The 19,912-nt window shown below is 33.4% G+C and overlaps 1 pseudogene; it reads right to left on the bottom strand.

Annotated features, from left to right (window-relative positions):
* Positions 1-473: 473 nt before the first annotated feature.
* Positions 474-5,882, bottom strand: LOC115969576 (annotated as a pseudogene).
* Between the last annotated feature and the right edge of the window lie 14,030 nt (positions 5,883-19,912).

The following is a 19,912-nucleotide window of genomic DNA, read 5'->3' as shown; positions in this document are numbered from 1 at the left end:
TTTTTTTTTTTTTTGAAATGCAAATTAAGCTATTAGAAAATCTTCATTTAACCCCAAAAAAAAAACTATTCCTAAAGCAAGTATTTGAGCCAAACACATCATTTGGTAGGTGAAGAGAAAAATAGAGAATAAAAAATGAGATATGGGTTAGAATTTTGAAAACTGAGTTTTGAGTGATGCTCAAACCAAACACCCCTAAGCATCTTCACACTCTTTTTATGTCGTTAGTAGACAATTGTACTTTTACACTACTTATTTTTCAAACAAAACAAACCAATGAAAATGAACTCATCCAAATACACTAGTCAAACCATTTGATAAGTATTAAATAATATTTGAACTTAAAATAATTGATTCATGCCAACTAAATTTACTTTTTATCATTCTATTGCATATATACATGTAGAAGTCCCAATGAATCTTAGTTTATTTACATCATATTATTCTAACCAGTTTGACAATCATAGATGAATAGGATTAAGATAGAAACAGTAGACTAAGTTGCCTGTGGCATTAAGTATATCCCTTTATACAGATAGAAGATGAAACAATCCAAAATAACTTTTTTACAATTATAGATCTAAGATGAGGAATATGTATCAGAATCCAAGCATGTCTGAATAGGATTAAGATGCTTCACATGCATCAGAAAGATGCCAAATTGCAGACAACAGGAATTATCACCGTAGACTGGAGAATAGGTCTTCAAGTGCAGCATACAAGGGCTTAGCAGCCTTTGGTCTGCTCAGTGCTCACCATCCCAAGAAGAATATCTGAGGTAGTGAGATAAGGATCACCATAAAAACGTAAATTGGTATCCATCCTTGTTGCAACAACATTCCCTTCCAATGACACTCCCACAAATGCACTTGCCATAGTTTTCTAGTGTCAGTAGTTATCAATATTCAGGCTACCGCAAAATTACTTTCAAATGCACAAATCATACTAGAATGGGGAAAAGTACAGAAAACAATATCCTTGAGCAGTACTACCTTGCAAAAATGAATATTGCATTCCACCCTCCCTCTATCCCACCCCCTATATATACATATATTAGGCTGATCTCTAAAACTAAAGATTTTGGTGTCTTCCTCTAGTTTCTTCACTATTTGCATTTATTTTAGGCTCTCAATCTTTAAAAAATCCTTACGCTTCCAATTCAATTCAAAACTTTAAGAAGTTGATTACTATTAAAACAATCAAGAAGATTTAATCTTAAAAGAATCAAAGATATAAAGCAAACACGAAAACAACAAGAATAAATTAAGTAATGTTGTTATGGTCGCATAGGAGAATACAAGATAATCCACAATCTATTGAAATTAGAACTATGATATATATCTTGCCTCCCTCACCTGAAAGAAACTGTCCTAACAGAACCATGCCTTCCCCCACCCACCCTACCACCAAATGCCCGCATAGAAACATGTGGACATCTAAATGCTGTAATTCTACCATAAATCACCGGAATACAGGTAGATTACTATCAACTAATGTGCTAGCATCCACTTAAGATGTTTTTCACAACAATTTCTTTTAGTTTTAAGTCCAACAATTCATGGAGCCAATGCCCAGCCTTAATCATCTGGATTAAGGCTTAGAAAAGTCACTAATTGATATGAAGCCATAAACAGGAACCATGAGGAAGCGAATTCCAAAGTTCCCACAATTTTTCTCCCATTTCAAGAGATTGCAAAATCAACAAATAGCAGAAAATGATTGACCAAAAGAAGCCTACGGCATGCTTTCAAGAGCCCAAAGAACAATCCTTAGCCATTTGGTTGTCATCTGTTAGTACATTCCAAAGATTTGAACAAGATTTTAAACATTCAGTGCTGCTTTTCTCTCTCCCCCTTGTTTTTCTCTCTTACACTTGTTTGATCATTGTATTTTGAATTGATTGTACTTCTCTTTTAGTACACCACTGGTGTACTAGGTTTGCCTTTTTCTAATAAAATTTTTTGTTATCAAAAAAAAAAAGATTTTAGGAACATTCAGATCACAGCCAATGATACTATAATAAAAGGTTCGCAGTTTGTAACCTCTACAGATCTTCATTTTTTTCTTTTCATGCTAAGCCATCATACACACTAGCACGTTACATACATGTATGATTCTAATTAATCATGTAACCAAAAGTTACAAACACACACAACTTAAATCATGACACAACTGTACGTATAGCACATTCCAAAACCTCTCCAGCACTCTCCCTACCAGTCCTGCTGCAGCACTCCAACCAGCACCAAGAGAAAAATGCATGCGACTACAAAATGTCTTCAAAGCTTTTGAATCATGAAGCACAATTATGAAGTCCATGAGCACTCCTCCAATCTGGGAACACATATTTAAGTACAATTATTAGCTGAAACATAAATTGAAGAAGTCTTGATAAACGATTAGAATTTCACAAATAGTCAAAAGGAACTCTTGCCAAACTCGTGCATATCCTGGATTTTTTATTTTCAAGCCTTCTATCAAATATTGATGCTTACAGACATTATAGTAGTGATAATAACAAAAAGAAATGAACACTAGAAGTAACATTACAATTTTGTTGTTACCTGAGCACCCCATCCTAAACCAACAGAGAATATGGCCGATGGGGCAGACCATGATCAATCTGACCTTCGAGAAATGACCAAGCCTGTGCCAAGTTTGTAAGCAAGTGGAACACCAGCTTTAGCTACAGTTAAAATTGCCAGGCCTTTTGCTCCTTTCAAAATTGCTAAAGGTATCGACTTGTCAGGATTGAACCTAGCAACCTGTCAATTCCAACAAAAACTATAAAGTCAGAAAAAAAAAAAGAAAAAAAAAGAAAAAAAAAAGGAAAACCGCTTTACAAAGGATTGCATATTTAGAATGTTGATGCAAAGTATGAATTTCTAAAATACCATTATAGTCCAGTTGACATGTACATGAAAAGAAGCAAAGGGTAAACACAGAAACAAAGCTCCAAAATAGAATCTATGACCTAGCAAGAACTACCCATTAGAATTTTACAATCCTATCTCTTTGACATTACAAAGCAGGAAAGAGATGTTAGTTTTACAAAGATAAAACACGTTGACATGTAAAAACAAGCTGAGATGCAAATGATAATCACACCTGGCAATAGCTTCTCAAAGTATTGGAGGCCTTGTATATCTCATGTTCCGTAGACAAACCAAGTGGAAGATTCAACCATCCTCTTGTGCAAGTCCAATCTATCACATCATGCTTTGCTACTTGCACAGCATTGCTGATGGAGTTAATAAGAACACCCTATAATGGATCAAACTTATCATAGCAGGCATCACAGACCCTCTGGGGATCCCTCTCCCTGAACTTAACAGGTAACAAACACCCCCCTTGGTACATACTTTGCAGAAAACTCCTCCACAAAACAGACAATGATGTCTGCCACGAGCAAGTGCAGTGAAAGGAACAGTGCACTGCATGCAAACTGTAGTAGAACTATCCGGTAGCCAGTCAGGAGGCTCAGCCTCCAATACATCCTTGTAAACACTATAATTAACCCCAATTGATCCATTGGGCTCAAGGAGTGGTGGGGCCAGGGTATGTAAACGGAGGAGTTCAAGAAGGTATCACCATCCTTTGCGGACCCAAGAAATGAAACATTTGAAGTAGGGAGTTGTTGGAAAAATACATGTTTGTGTGGATCTACTTTATTCACAATTGATAACATGTACTATATAAATTTCAGAATATAAGAACAAGATAGCGTATCTTGGTGTGGTGAATTTCAAAACAAAAATTAGAAGTATTTGGGAATACTTTTAATCTTTACTCCAATTCCACTAACACCTAAGAAGTGTGGTTTCTCAAGCAGTTTATATGAATGTGTTTAAGGGAGAATAATAGAGTGTCCAACACTCACATACAAACCATTTTATTCACTTACAAAATTCTGTATGTTTCTCTCCTTATAATTGATTATCTAATTGGACTAGCTTTTTGGGCCATTTCAATTGGGATTTAGTATGTGGCTTGGAGTGGAACCAAAAGCGAACAAATAAGACACTAGCTCCAATGGGCCTTAGGCTTTTCTATCAACTCTTAACAAGTTCAAAGTTACCATTAATTATATTTAATACCACTATATAAATATAATTGCATTCTATGCCTTATTAATAAATTATATCCTTAGATTTTATTGTACATGCAACCCCTTCATAAAATATTTATAGTAACACAAAGTTATAAATGTAGATTGCCACTTTGAAGATTACTACATCTTAATTCTTGAGTACTCGATTTAATTCTTTAAGTTATTCATCATATATTTATGAAATCCAACTTCATAAAAATATACTTTAGTAATTCCTTACTAAAGTGGTTAGACTTAACACTCTGAATAATCGAACCCATTAAATTTATCTAAAGGGAATATTTTATATCTCCGTTAAAAGATAATGAATTCCATTTTGAGAATATATGTTCTATTAACACTAAATGTGGCTACTCAACATACTGAGATTTTGATTATGACTTTAAATCTCACTCCTGATATATCAAAGTAACCTACACTGTATAATCAGGTCCATTATTCTCTCAGAATTAAGTGTTCATATAAATAGAAGTCATGAGATTTATTATTCATTTGACAGTCACTAAAAGAATAATAAATCTCACAACGGTCCAGTTCCATATGTCTTAACTCTTAAAGCATATCAACATACCAACTAGAAGTTTCCACTTCCATGATCAAGACAAATCATCTTAGTTGATATGTTATAGTCTTCATAGATGAAATGCCCAATTTCATCACCGACTACGAACTAAAATTCTAAGTTTACAAAGAACTTGGGAGATTCTAGCCTTTTGCCCTTAATTTTTAAAAAATTTAGCAATATGTCCCTATTTCGAAACTATATAGGGATATGCCCCTGTTTCGATACTCGATTACCTTAAAATCGAGTTTCAATAAAATACTCGATTCGTAGAAAATCAAGTTATGCCCAATAAAACTACAAAAAAAAAAAAAAAAAAAAATGCATGGAACTTGATTTTAGGGAAGTCGAGTTCCAAAACGCCGCTATAGGGCTTAAAAACGCCACTATAGGGCTCCTTGAACCTGGAATGGGGACTTAAAAAATTTTGCAGGAAAATACCGCTATAGGGATTTAAAATGTCACTATAGGGCTTAAAAACGCCACTATAGGGCTCCTTGAATTGGGGATTACACTTATAAAAAATTTTACCGGAAAACGCTGCTATAGGACTTTAAAACGTCACTATAGGGATTAAAAACGCCACTATAGGGCTCTCTGAATATGGGGCAATTACACTTATATATATATATATATATATATTTTTTGCATAGAACTCGATTTCTTGAAAGTCGAGTTCCATGCAATATATTTTTTTTTTTTAAAGTTTGATCGGGTATAACTCGATTTTCTACAAATCGAGTATTTAATTGAACTCGATTTTAGGGTAATCGAGTATCAAAACAGGGGCACGTCCCTATATAGTTTGCAAACAAAGGCATATTGCCAATTTTTTAAAAAATTAAGGGTAAAATGCTAGAATCCCCAAAGAACTTGTGATTTATATCTTCTGTGACTAAATCACATAAATTACATACTATGCATCTCATGGACTAAATGATAATGTCCAAATATTCATGTTACTATTATTTTAGATAATAATAAAACAACTTTATTAATCACAACATTAAGTTATTCATAATGTCATACATAGCATCATACAATAGGATTTAAGAGTACTAATCCTAACAAGAGTAGTGACTGCTGATTTGAAATGAAACTCGAAAGTTTGCTCCAGCCAGTCACAATGGCAAGTATACCATTGAGCACATTCTTCAAGTTAACCTCAGGATGATGCATACTATTATTATTATTATTATTATTATAAGGTTGCACATTACGAGTGTCATTGCTTGAATCAAATCCTTCTCTATCAACAGCAAAATCATCCTCGTAAAACGTGTGATCCGGTGGAAAGGACTTTGAGTTTGAGTCCCATGGAGAGTCAGTGTAGTCATCAACATAGTGGAATTGGGCATTATTATTATCCTTTTCAACAACCTTAGAAAGTGAAGAATAAGAAAGCCTGCTTGTATCAAAGTTTGCCTTGGCCCATACACACACTTTTCTTTTTCTACAATTAAAGCTAACCTCACCAGGTGCTTTTAACCAAACAGAGCTCGGCAAAGGCCCAAGTAAAGCACTAAAATTTGAACATAGATATAAGACAAATTATACAACAATTAACAATAAAACAAAGCAAACCCATTAAATTCATTAACCCAATTATTTAGATTGGGCTTGGCAACCATATCAAGGTCCTAGCCTAGGATTGGAATTATAAATTAAAATTTCCATAACATTGGTGTCCATCTCAGCTACAAATACAAGACAAATACAATAATAAACAAACCCCATTTAGAATCAAGCAAGCCTGTTGATTCATAATAAAGCATAGTATTCAATTCAAATGAGCTTGGCAATCATGTTAAGGTCCTAGAACAATAAGAACATAGAAAGAATTAGGGTTTTGAAAACGGTAGAGACATCATGTTCTATAGACTGGGGTTACCTTAATTTCAAGGAAATTAAAAATGACAAAAAGAAAAAAAAAATGATACGATACCTTATTATTAGACTTCGAATTTGATTATGTTTAGGTTATGGATTGGCCTCCTCGGACTTCGATGTTCAATGTTGAACGAAACCCCCAAAACGAAGAATGAACAAACAAGGAGGAAGGAGAAGGATTTTAAGATTTCGATTATGTTGACCCTTTTTGTTGTGTGTGTCTTTTTTTTTTTTTTTTTTTTAGAAAAGATAATTTCCATCCAAACACTATCAAAAATCTATCCAAGTTGAAAACGTTATAATTTCTTTCTTTCATTCTACACTTTCTAGAGTAGTATTTTGGTTCCTCACACGCTAAACCTTAGTCCTTGGTCCTTGGTCCTAGGTCTAGGCCCACTTTGATGGTACCTGGGCTATACTTTAAGGGCCCATTCCAAGGCTTAAAAAAACACACTATTGCTACTTGCTTCTTTTCTAGGGTCCTAATCCTGGGCCTGGGCCGACATCTATACCGGGCCAGGATGCCCAGTATATGGAAAACGGTCACATATGAGCCCAATCAGCACAAAACTGATTCTTTAAATATTTAAATGTACAAAAAGTGATAGTTTTTAGACCCTTTAAAAAATATAATTGGATTAACCTAGGTAATTAGCCAAGTTATTACTTAGTCAAATTAACAAATCTAGGTTAACACAATCAAATAATCATATCATGCAAAGCAGCGGAAAGATAAATAACACAATGATATGATCACCCAAGAAACCAAACCGGTAAAAGCCTGGGGAGGATTTAACCTAACTATCCTTAAGGTAAACCTGAATCCACTATGAAAGAATCGAAGTTTTACAATAGGACTTAGACCACTAACATCCTATTGCTACCCACCAGTAGAAACTTACTGACACGACCACGTGCAAACTCCGAAACCACGGACTCTTTCTTTCTTGGATTCTCCAGCAAGTACAAGCACACCCGCTTGTGTTTCTTTAAGTTCTTATGGTAGCAACTGAATGATCATCAAGTTCTTGAACGAATCTCCTTCTTGATAATCCTAAGCTTGTGTAAAGGAAAGCTCCTCACAAATCTCACAAGAGATTTACACAAACAGCAATATGAGCAACACTAAAACGTAGCTAGGGGTTTGCCTTATATACCTAGGGCAAAAATACAAAACCCTAAACGTTTTAAATAAACTAGGGCCGAGTTGGAATTCTGTAGAAAACGCATTCTGCCTGAATTTCGATTGATTGAGCCTAAGCTTCGATCGATCGAACCAAGCCAAAATGCTTTATTAAATCTGCATCAACTTAAATCCAACTTTACATAAATGAACCAACTTTGAGCAAGTCTAAACATGACTAAACATCTTGTTTTGATCATGGTTTGCCAACAATACACATTAGAGTTCTAAATACATAAGATCCTAATTCTTTAGAACCTAACAAAAAGTAATTGGAGATCTCAGATTCTCTCTCTCACAATAGTCAAAAACCCTAAACCCCTAAATTGATTTCTGCCGTTTATTTTTTTTTTAAACAATAGTGTTATAAAAACTTGCCACCGACTTCACGCCAAGGTCCACTCTCTATTTCAGCTGCTTATCTCCCTCTTCGTCTCCTTTAGTCACGTCAGAACTCTGTTTTCTCTAATCTCATCCCTCTACTATCTCCCTGAAATCCCTAGACCTCTGTTCATTCTCCCTCGCTCAAGGTAATGTATTTGGCAATATTGTTTTTGTGTGTTCTGCGATATATGTTTGCTCTTTTCGTCTAGGTGTGACTCCTTTTCCCAATTTTTACTCTGAATTTTCTGGATTGGTTTTGGGTATTTCGCTTTGAATGTTAGGGTTTCGTGGGATTCATGTATTTGATTATGGGTTTCATGGTGCTTGGATGATGGTTCCAGTGTATTTGATATGGGTTTCTTGTATTTGATTATGGTTCTTACGTATTGGACGATGGATTTGATTATGATGGTTCTGAATAATTTGATAATACTGTTGATTTTGGTGTTTTAATCTGTGAGCCTTTAAATTCTGGATATAAATTCGAAATTCATAAGGAATTTTTAAATTCTGATTCTTTGAGATTGTGTATTTGAAATCTTAGTGGAAACTGAGCTATGGGTTTGAATTTTTTAGGATTCATATGTTAGATATTGGGATTGGTATTGATGGTGAGATCAGTTTGTATACTAGAAATTAGTTTAATTGAATCACAATGGTCTTTGAATATAACCTTGAATAATAAGTCTTGGCATGGTTTCTACTAATTGTATAAAACTGTATTTTACCCATTCAATAGTTTATTTATTTATTTATATATTATTTATTAATAACAGCTTCAATATGTTTTTGTCTTAGCTCAAAAAAAGCAGCTTTGTCTACTTCATCCCCCTTCTCATCGATGGAAAACACGATTGAAATTTGTCTTTATGGGAAAGGAGAAGATGATTTTGGTAATTGTAATGATGACATTAAGTTTTATGTCATCAAGGTTCCATACGCCCACCAAGAGGGTTCTTCTTCTTCTTCTTTGACAATGAGAAAGAAAAAGGAAGTGGAAAAGGTGAAACATCTCATACCCGTTTCGGTACAAAAGGCACAAACATGCAATCACTTTGCTGTGTTAGATGGAAAACTTTATTTTGTTGCCAACGATCTTTCCGTGGACGCTCCGATCAAAATGTCTAAAAATTTGTTATGTCATGAGGTGTGACCTTGGACCTTGTGTGTGCTAAGGAGGGATGGAGTTGTGCACCTTGATTGAAAACTGGGAGATGCAACCCGCATACCATCATTCTAGGTGGTAAACAGTATGTTTCAAGAGGTTTTGACCTAAAAAAGAATACGAGCGATCGTTTTCACTGGATGGAGGTTTTTGACCCCAAAAAAAGAATATGGGAACCCTTGCCAAATCCTGGATTTAGCATTAGGTTGGATGTTGTGTTTACTGCATCTTTAGAGGATAATCAAATGATTCTTGTTGCTACAATTCCAAGTGATTGTGAGATTGCTCAAATCTATGGTTATGATGTTGGAACATGTGTTTGGAAAAAACTTCTGGCTGATTGTAAGATGGGTTTTCTTTATAGGGTTGCAAGACCAATAAGAGCGATTGAAACAGAGTACTTTGATTTTGGAAGTTTTATTACTGCTGGTAGCACTCTATATTGGGCTTCCAATCGGGAGGAGGATGACTCTATTTTCCATATTAGTGCATTTGATTTAGTCAATCAAAAATGTTATGAAGAAAGCCTGCACACTGCTAGTATTTTTGGGAGGCAAGAATGATGGGACTTTGTACATCCAGATCTTCTCAATCTGCCTGATGGGAATTTTCGCCTTATCTTGCAGTCAAGGAGTATGAAGAGGATGAAGAAGGGTAGGAGAATTTTTTATGCTCATTATATATATTGTGTAGTGCTTAAGGTGGAAGAAGAAGAGGAAGAGGAAGAGGAAGAGGAAGAAGAAGAAGAAGAGGAAGAAGAAGAAGAGGATGATGATGTTTACAAACATAGGTTGAGAGTTTCCATTATGTTAGTCCATAAGTATTCCGTGGATGACTGGATACCCCTTCTTGAAAGTGTGTTAGTGTAAGTTTCTTGCTTGCTATACCTCTAATGAAGTTTATTATTTTATTTTGCCCTTTGATCTAGCCCAATAATTGCATTAGGAAGAGTTTATCTCATTTGCAGCTAATAGTAACATTACCTTTCGTCAGTTATTTGTATGTTCCATTTTGTAGGGAAGAAGGATCTTACACATCAAAGAAGAAGAAACTGAAGTCATCAAATGAGTGGCCTTCTTTAAGAGCCTGCAACCTATTGGAAAATTTAAAAAAAAGAAAAAGAAACAGGTATTCTCTCTTTTCCTTTCTTTAAGTCTTTCCTTTGCTAAGGAGGTGGTTACCCTCGAAGTAACCAATCTTTCTTTCCCAAATCCATTTGTGGGCTTGTTGAATTTTGCTTGTTTTTATGTGTGATTTTGGTTGGTTTTTGAGGTGATTTTGTTACAAATTTGGTTGATTTGGGTTGTGGTAATGGGGGACTATGGGCAGTGGAGGTGGCTGTGGGTTATGGGTTTGCTAGTTGTTCTTCAAAATCTTCATATGAGAAGGAGAGATAGATAAAGTGAGTTGTGGAAGAAATAATAAAAAATTAATAAAGAAATAATATTTAAATAAAAGCTAAAGAAATAATAAATTAAAAGTGAGTTATATTGATTTTAGTGGGTTTTTCTTTGTTGGGATTTGTTGCTTGCAAAATTTTGAGACACATGCAAATTTGTTTCCTGTAATTGGGTTTATTTCATTTTTAATTGAAAGTGGGTCTTGATTTTGAGCTTTTATACTATAACAATTTGTGACATATTATTTATCTTCATTATTGTGAGTGGGTTCCTTAATTGGGTTGATTTATCTTTTGTTTTGATGAATTCCAAACAAATATTTGTTCATTATGTTGTAAGATTAGAGAAATTAAATGGCAAAACAGAAAGCTCAAATTTTTTTTTTGTTTCTCTAATAATGTTTTTTTTTCCCTGAACAACAGGGATGAGAAGAGTTGTTTCAGCAGAGGTTGTACAAATTGTCATTATCTGAGCTTTAGGGTTTATTTTGACTTTTCTATTGTATTTTTTCTATATTTAAAAGCTTTGTAAATTATCAAGCGATGTAAGGTTACACTCTAATGAAGTAGAAAGCTATTTTTATTTAGAGGTTAGTAAAACTAAATATGTTTGCAGGGTGCAGTATTTTGGATGAAATATACTTGTTCACCTTGTTTTTACTAATGCTGATTCAATTATTGAACTTTCAATTATCTAGACAAGATTGTTATTTCTATTTAAACATGAAATATGGTGAGGGGGTAGTACTTGATGTTGCACTTAGACCCTTTACTCTTAATTCTCTCATATATTCTGCTATCCACAATTCCACATTCCTCATCATTGCCATACAATTCTTCAGATAGAATTAACATGTTAAATGGTAGTTTGGCGTAGTTGTTGATTAAAATATTTTCATTTTCGTACATATGTGGTGAATAAGTCTAGGGAGGGGTCGTTCGTTTCTCTTTCTCTTATCATATAGTAAAACCAAGTTGAAAACGTTACGATTTCTTTCATTCTACACTTCTAGAGTACTATTTGGTTACTCACACGCTAAGCCTCGGTCCTTGGTCCTAGGCCTAGGCCCACTATAATGGTTCCTGGGCTACACTTTAAAGGGGCCATTCCAAGGCTTAATAAACACACTATTGCCACTTGCTTCGTTGCTAGGGTCTTGGTCCTGGGCCGTCATCTAACCTTTCTACTGTTATGTTACTTTTACATTTTGTTAGAGCATTCACATCTTAGTATATTGGACTATTACTCTATTTTATGTTGTGTTTGGTATCGACTTAAAAAGCCAGATTTTTTCACTACTTAGTTTATTTTTGCTACAATTCAATTTATTTTTGTTACTATTTATGGGTCCTATTGCACTTTTTAGTACTATTCATGGGTTCCAATGTACTATTTCAACTACCTTTTAGTTTTATCTATAACACTTTCAGCAAAAAAGTTTTCAATTTCAGCTAAATAAGCTGAAACTGAAAACTTTTGCCATAGCTGATTTGGGGTTTAAGGGTTATTTGCATATACATGGTACAATTGGAGTACGAACAAAGAAAACATTTGAGAGAAGATTGGAAAGATCTTTGGCAATTGAAGAGTCGGAAGATATGATTAAAAATGCTTCCTTAACTCGAATAGTAGCAATAAGTTACCATAATATCAAAGCAAATCTCTGATTCCATTTCATCTTTGATAAACAAAAATAAAAATAAAAATTAGAGTTAAAATTCATTTAACATGAAAAAGGGTTGCTCCCATAAAAAATAAAATAAAAAATGAAAAAGGGTTGCTAATTATGATGTTAATTTTGCCCAAAGTTTTATCGTTTTTATTTTGTGGTTCGGAATTGGCTCAGTTGAGAGAATTTGACAAACAATAATAATAAGATAAGAAAAACAAGTAAGAAATTTCACATGAAAAGTGATATGTCCATAATATTTTTATAGCACTCACAACAAATAGATAGCACTACAAAAAAAACTGTACTATTGCAGTGGGCCAAAACCGCTACAAAAGCCCAAAAAACTGCTGCTAAAGGTCTATTTGGCTTATTGCAGCAGTTCTACCCGCCACTGTTGCGGTGTCGCTATAGATCTATTGCAGCGGTCACAAAAAGCGCCGCAATAGATCACCCATTTAGCAGGGCTTTTGGCCTATTATGGTGGGTAGAAAACCGCCGCCATATGAGGTTACCATTCAGGTCAAGTGACCTTTTAGCAGCGGGCATTAAGCACTGCTATAGGGTTTTATTAAACAATAGACTCTACGCACCTTTTAGTGGCAGTTACACTTGCCGCTATATGTTTGAGGCTTTAGCAACGGTTTTTGCCCGCCACTATAGGTTTTTTTTTTTTTTTTTTTTTTTTTCTTCCTCCTAGATTCTAAAACCACATTTCTATTACAAATAACCTATAATAATTTTAGCTCCACTAAGATAAAACCACAAATTTAACTAGATAACACCACAAATGTCTTAAAACTAACATTATATTAACATAGAAAAATATTATCAAATACATAACATTTTCTATAACCATCATCATAAAATTAACAAAAGAAAAGATGTGGTCCTTTGTACACAGAAAGTCCTTCAACACTTAAATTGAACTAATACCATAATCAAAATTTCAAAGTGTTTCAAAATATTTTTCAACACTTGGAAAAAATGTGTTTGTTCAAATGTGGTTCATTGTACACAAAATGTCCTCAAACACCAACATAAAATTTATAAGCTGCTTGGTTGATGGGATACAACTGATGATTTTTGGAGAGCTGGAGATTGTAGGAGAGCTGGGGATTGTAGGATCGGAGGAACATCCTACATACAAAAAAAAAAAAAAATAGTTAGGACACAATGAAATCAAATATTGGAATCCAAAATTGCCTAATGCATGAGCATTAGAAGGGAAATTTGGAGTTTCAAAGGTTGCAACTACAATATGGAAATCACAATACAACTATCAAACACCTTAAAGTATAAGTTTAGCTACAAAAGAAGAAAATTAAGAGCTTATTTCAAAATAAAGTCATCTGGTTCATTAGGTTCTTAGCAATCCCCTGCTGCATAAGTTTAGCAATTAAGCACTTATAAAAAAGAAAATAAGTTTGGCAGTTAAGCTACGTTTGTAAGATAATAGGGTACTTCAATATTTTGACTAGGTTTGGCCTACTACATTCTATATAACAGCCATCGTATAACATTTCTTATGTACTTCTACAAAATTTGATATCTAACAACACACAGATCATGTAAATCATCAAAGTTGCAATTTAAAAAATCTCCAAGAGGTTCTACAGCTCCGCACCTGGTAAGTGCTAAATTCTGCAAAAACTATTAAAAGAAACATGATCTAATGTAGTCTCTTCTCCTAATTAGGTTATCCAACCTATTATCAATCTAATCTGTGAAAGATAAACAATTTGAATAAAAAACTACATTTCTTATTTTACACTATTACATATGAAAGAGTAAAATCATAATAAGATCATTTATATTTTAAAGAATGAAATGGATTTTTTTGCATAAAGGAGGTTCTGCCATCTCACAAGCATTTTTATCACAAACTAAGAATTAGACCAATAAAAGTTTCACAAATCATGCAAGAGACAAAGCTAACCCAATGTCAAGCCTCAAGAATAGTTACAATAATGCCAACCGTGATTAGGTGCTTTTCAATGAACAAAATATAATCAACCTAAAACTTCAAACACAAATGTACAAGCCAATATGAACTACTAATTCTACTCTAAGAGGTTTGGCATATTTGAACTGATCTTACATACTACACAAAATGGAAGACTGCACAATGTGACAACATAACCTAATTTAGTCAAGGCCTAGGTAAAATCATAACATAGTTTAGTCAAGGCACAATGTGACAACATGTAAAGAATCTACAACAGGTTGTCTTTAGAGATAGGTTAAATGACAATATTATTGTAACTCAGGCCAAAGGAAAGATCGTGAAACTGTGCATACTACATAGGAAAAACATAGTTCTCTAATAATATCCAAACCACTCTTACAAAACCTTCAAGTACAATATGCCAATCAAAGTCTGCAAGGAATGTAAAAACATTATTATTAATTTTCTTTTATTCTTTTTCCAACAAGATGTCCAAGGTTCTTTTCAGATCTTCAAAATGCATATTTTCAAATGTTAAAAGTTCAACTCAAAGTCATATTTTCACATCTTCAAAATGCATATTATGATCTTATGTTTAAATTACCATAAGTTGCACAAACAATATAATGTAAATCAAAGAGTTACTAAACATATAAAAACAGAATCTTAGATATTTGCAAAAACTTACCCAAGAAGACGACAAACTTAGAACTTTAACTCAAATATAAAACCTTAATTACTTATCTTAAATGGTATCAATACTTAGCCAAACAAAAGCAAGCACAAAATACTTCTGTATAAGTTGTTAGGATACTAATATTAAAAAATGAAAAGAGAGAGAGCTCTAAACAACATACCACTGCATCCTCAGTATACCAATGGTCAACAAGAACATCCCAATCTTCTGGTATGTATCCCTTGGGTTGGTTGCTCTTCACCCGTGCTTTGTTTCTTGGATGCAGTATGTAATGAGCCATTTTCAGCCTACACTTGTGATCCCTCCAAGCCTTCCCAATTTCTTGTAAGGTAAATGTCTTCAAACCCGCATATGCAATAGGATTAGTAGGGACGACGTATTTTCGCTACAATTAAATAGTTAAGTTAGCAAATTACAATCAAATAGTTGAGTTAGAATTAGAACTGCAACAAGCATGCTATATGTCATAATTACAAGTATTATAAGTTCCTGGTTTACCTCTACAAGACGCCAACACTCTTCTTTAAGTTCTTTTGGCATGTCCTTCCAATTCAGATATCTTATCGAGCACATGTGGGGTTTCCGCACAATTGTCCCCAATAAACCAGTGAAAGCCCTCACCCCTTCATCAACTGACTAGTGCATGCTTTTTAGTAGCAACCCAATTACTTGGTCGTCGGGAAGATCCCAAACATCCAAGTACTTGCTTGGCCCGCGAGTGGCACGTACAGGTGGCTGCACATCTGAAATTTAAAGGAGACAATATTGTTAAAGTAAGTAAATATATATGAAATAAAATTTGCATGTGCTGTTTTAATTTAGTCATGCATATGTGTTTTGCTTATTAAATTTTCAAATATGATTGATACATTTGTGTTGATGTTGTGATAGAGTTTGCTCCTTCGAGCACTTACAGAAATTAATTCAAGCTAGGAGATTATACACCAATTGGAAATGAGACATACCAATATACGGCCTGAAAATAGCTAAGTTCTAAACCTCATTCTAATTGTATCGTAATGGAAGATTGTCTCATGCTATGCTAAGCATGTAATCAATACAACACCAATAGAGACATAGCATGACTAGGGTATGATTAGTGATGAGTTAGACTCTACATGAGATTTTTATTTCAATTTATGTTGTGAGTGAGAGCCAAGAAGCAACCAGTGACCATATCATAGGCAGTTTTCATCAAGTATCCTTTAATATCTGACCTTGAAGTTTCAGACATGCAACAGTAACACAATTTATTCAAAAAAAAAAACTTAAGTAAACTTCACTATGCTCCTCATCTTAGACTAACCTCTTAATCTAATCAAAGTTGAGAATCATATAAAAATGAATTCACAATCCTAATAAAAATTACTAAAACAAAAAACAATAGCTCCAGGAAAAAATTAAGCAGCATAAAAAATTTTCCCAATCTGTGCAATAAAAGGATAAAAAAAACTCCTTATATAATGCAAGAGGCTTAAAATAATTATTTAAAAATAAATAAATAAAGCAAAGCATTCAAAGAGTGATTTGATACACTAACAATTTGAATAATATCCTCCAAATCAATTAAAGAATATAACCACCGCGTACCCTTGGTGCGGTGGTCACTCCACAAGTATAAATGCTTGTGAGGTGTAGAGGGTACGGCCAAGGTTCAAGTCTCTAGGAGAGAGCTTCACACACACATATATTTAGATTAGGTTAGAGTAGAAATTCTATCATGTATAAAAAAAAAAAAAATATATATATATATATATATATATAAGGTGCGGTGGTCACTCCACAAGTATAAATGCTTGTGAGGTGTGGGGGGGGGGGTAAGGGTCAGGGTTCAAGTTTCTAGGAGGGAGCTTCACACACATATATATTTAGATTAGGCTAGAGTAGAAATTCTATCATGTATCAAAATATATATATATATATATATTTAAATCAGTTCTACCATAGAAAGATATCAAGGAATAGTTTTGTAGCAATTAAAGAACATATGACAACAACCATCATAAGACATATAGGGCAGGGGCTGAGACATAGAGGCTGCTCCTTTTTCTTTTCTTTTTTAATAGAATTTTTAAGCAAACTAATAGCAAATTTGATATCAAGTTGTAAACCCATACCTTGTGTAGAAACTTCATGCATTTCTTGGTTCATTTCTTGATCCACATGTTCTGTAGAAGCTCCTTCCACGGTTATGCACTTGGAACGTGTGCACATATTTGTTTTTTGCCTTGCCATTTCAACTGTCAAGGTGTAAAATAAAAACAAGTATATAAGCACAATGACAAGTAAAAAAACAAGTTGATATGAATGAAATATAATACTGGACACATTACATAACATAACAAAAAAGAAACAAAAACAAAAGCAGAAAAATGTAATATGAATGAAATATAATGCTGCATGTAACTAATTATTATTAACAACAGCAATACTTGTAAAAAAAAAAAAAGAAAAAAGAAAAAAGAAAGAGGGAAACAACAACAAAAATAGCCCTCCACTAATAATTCATTCGTCTGTTAGAAAATGTTGAATCATGATATAAAGGTAATATTTAATGCTCACAATTTTTACATTCTAACAAATTTCCAATATGTAGGATTTGTTTTAAATGCATAATTAATATTAGATGAGATAAATCTATCAAGTATAAGGCACAAAACACATAGATGACAAGAAATTGGATATATGAAAAATGAACTTATAAAAACAGAAATAATAGAAGCAGATTGCATTAGGCTACAATGCATGATATGGCTTCATTTATTCCTAATAGAAAGAAGAAACACATTGCCAATGAGTTCTAGAACAAATGGCACCTCCTCTCCCCATAAGAAGGTGTTGAAGGAAAGGTTGGTCATGGTTATTGCCTGCATTGTGAGTCCATGAGTATTTTAAACAAGTAACTACAAACTTTTATGCTACACCTCCATAAATGCAATTTATTTTCATCTTACAGAACAAAGGCATAGAATTTCATATAATATAGGCCTAAATGAGTTTACCATAGTACAAATGTACATCATGAAATTTTTTAAAATTTACAACCATTGCAATCACACAAGGACAAGAACAGCTCTACATAATTAAATGAGGAACCCCTCATGTAAATTTTCAACATCCAAAGACAATCTTTCCTTAAAAAATCACATCAAAATCAGTCTCATATCACTTAACATTAATTAAATTTGTTTTGCTCCTTTTGTTACTCTTTTATTGCCTATTATCTACTGTGTGCTGCATCAATATGCATTATTACAAGAACTTTATAGTTTGAGATTATGCATGTACATTTTCTTTTTCTTTTTTTTTTATTTGTAGTTGCTTTCACCTGCAAGGAGGTTATGACAAATCTTACTATACACATGAGATAAAGTCCAATAGAAATAAAGTTAAATGAATAGTCTACCTATATTTATCATGTAGTCATATGAATTGAAATGCCTAACATAGACATAGTATATCTATTGGACTTTGAATTCATTGTTTCCTCATGTTTTTATATTTTTTTGGGGGGTGGGGGTTGCAAAGAGGAAGAGTAGGATTTGACTAAGATGAAGAAATTGAGCATCATTACATAGGTTGTTAAAAGGCTAGTCTTATAATAGCTCACCGGCTTGAGCAAATTGAACTAATTGTCACTAGTATTAGTCACAACTAGTCGATAACCTGTGCGATGCACGGGAAAGTTCTTAGAAATGCTAAATATTTTTTTGAATCAAATTAAATGCATTTTTTGTTGGGTTGAGAGAAATTTAACTTAAATGGACATTTTCACTTTGGATTTTAAGGAATAACTCACACAAAAAGGAATATACAAATTTCATTAGGATTTGAGTTGGTCAACCAAGGTAGGTGTGTGTGTGTATATATAAATGGACCTTTTCGCTTTGGATTTTAAGGAATAATTCACACAAAAAGGAATATACAAATTTCATTAGGATTTGAGATGGTCAACCAAGATAGGGGTGTGTGTGTGTATAGTGACTTTGTCACGTATTTCTTAATTTGCCAACAAAGAAAATTATTACTCATTTGAAGCAATTTACAATGTTCATTCTAGGCAGAAGCTTACATACTTTTTGTTGTTGTGATTTACAATTTGGGTAGATGAAAAATAATATGATGTTCTATCACTGGTTATTGCCTTCACAACATAAAGGGTAAAATTTCAAATAAAAAGATTACATATCACATTTAAAAGAAACACTAACAGAAAGTAAAATATATGACATGCACTAATAACAAATGATCATAATATTCAAAGAGTTTTGTAAATCAACAACAAAATCTTATTAAATTGCTAAGGGCAGCTTCACTAACTATATTTTATCACTAAAAATAACCTTCTTCATAAGACTTGTTTAAGTTGTCATATGAAATATGAGAAAACAGGTGAAGGCATATTGTTGTTGACTCTACACTGTATCACAAAGAGTCTCTCTTGGATTGCTTCATTCTTCTCCCTACTCTATAACTAAAGCTCCCCCATCATAAGCAAACTGCCTTGCAAAACTATGCAAACAAAAGCAGAATTCTAGAATTTTCATTTCCTACTTTTGCAGCCCTCAACAAAAGTTAAGATTCATGATTTTATCAAAATCTTCCATGCCATTATTATTAAAATTCTCAATATATACACCATTAGCATAGATACAGATTGATTCAAAAGTAGCCTTGTATTAAAAACACCATAATGCAGAAATATCACTAGTAAATAATCGTAATATTTGAAGAGAGAAGAATGAAGCAAAATAAAAATAATTAAAATTCACAAAATGAAGGATCAAATATCAAGAACATAGAGGAAGATTGTTGGAAGCAGAATTAACAAACCTAGCATAAGTTATTAAGATTTTAGACTCGATTGGAAAGGAAGTAACTCTAAAAGTTTTAGCTCGCCAAG

The sequence above is a fragment of the Quercus lobata genome, chromosome 11 (genome assembly GCF_001633185.2).
Source record: "Quercus lobata isolate SW786 chromosome 11, ValleyOak3.0 Primary Assembly, whole genome shotgun sequence".
Lineage (NCBI taxonomy): Eukaryota > Viridiplantae > Streptophyta > Magnoliopsida > Fagales > Fagaceae > Quercus > Quercus lobata.
This window is presented reverse-complemented; position numbering and strand designations above follow the sequence as displayed.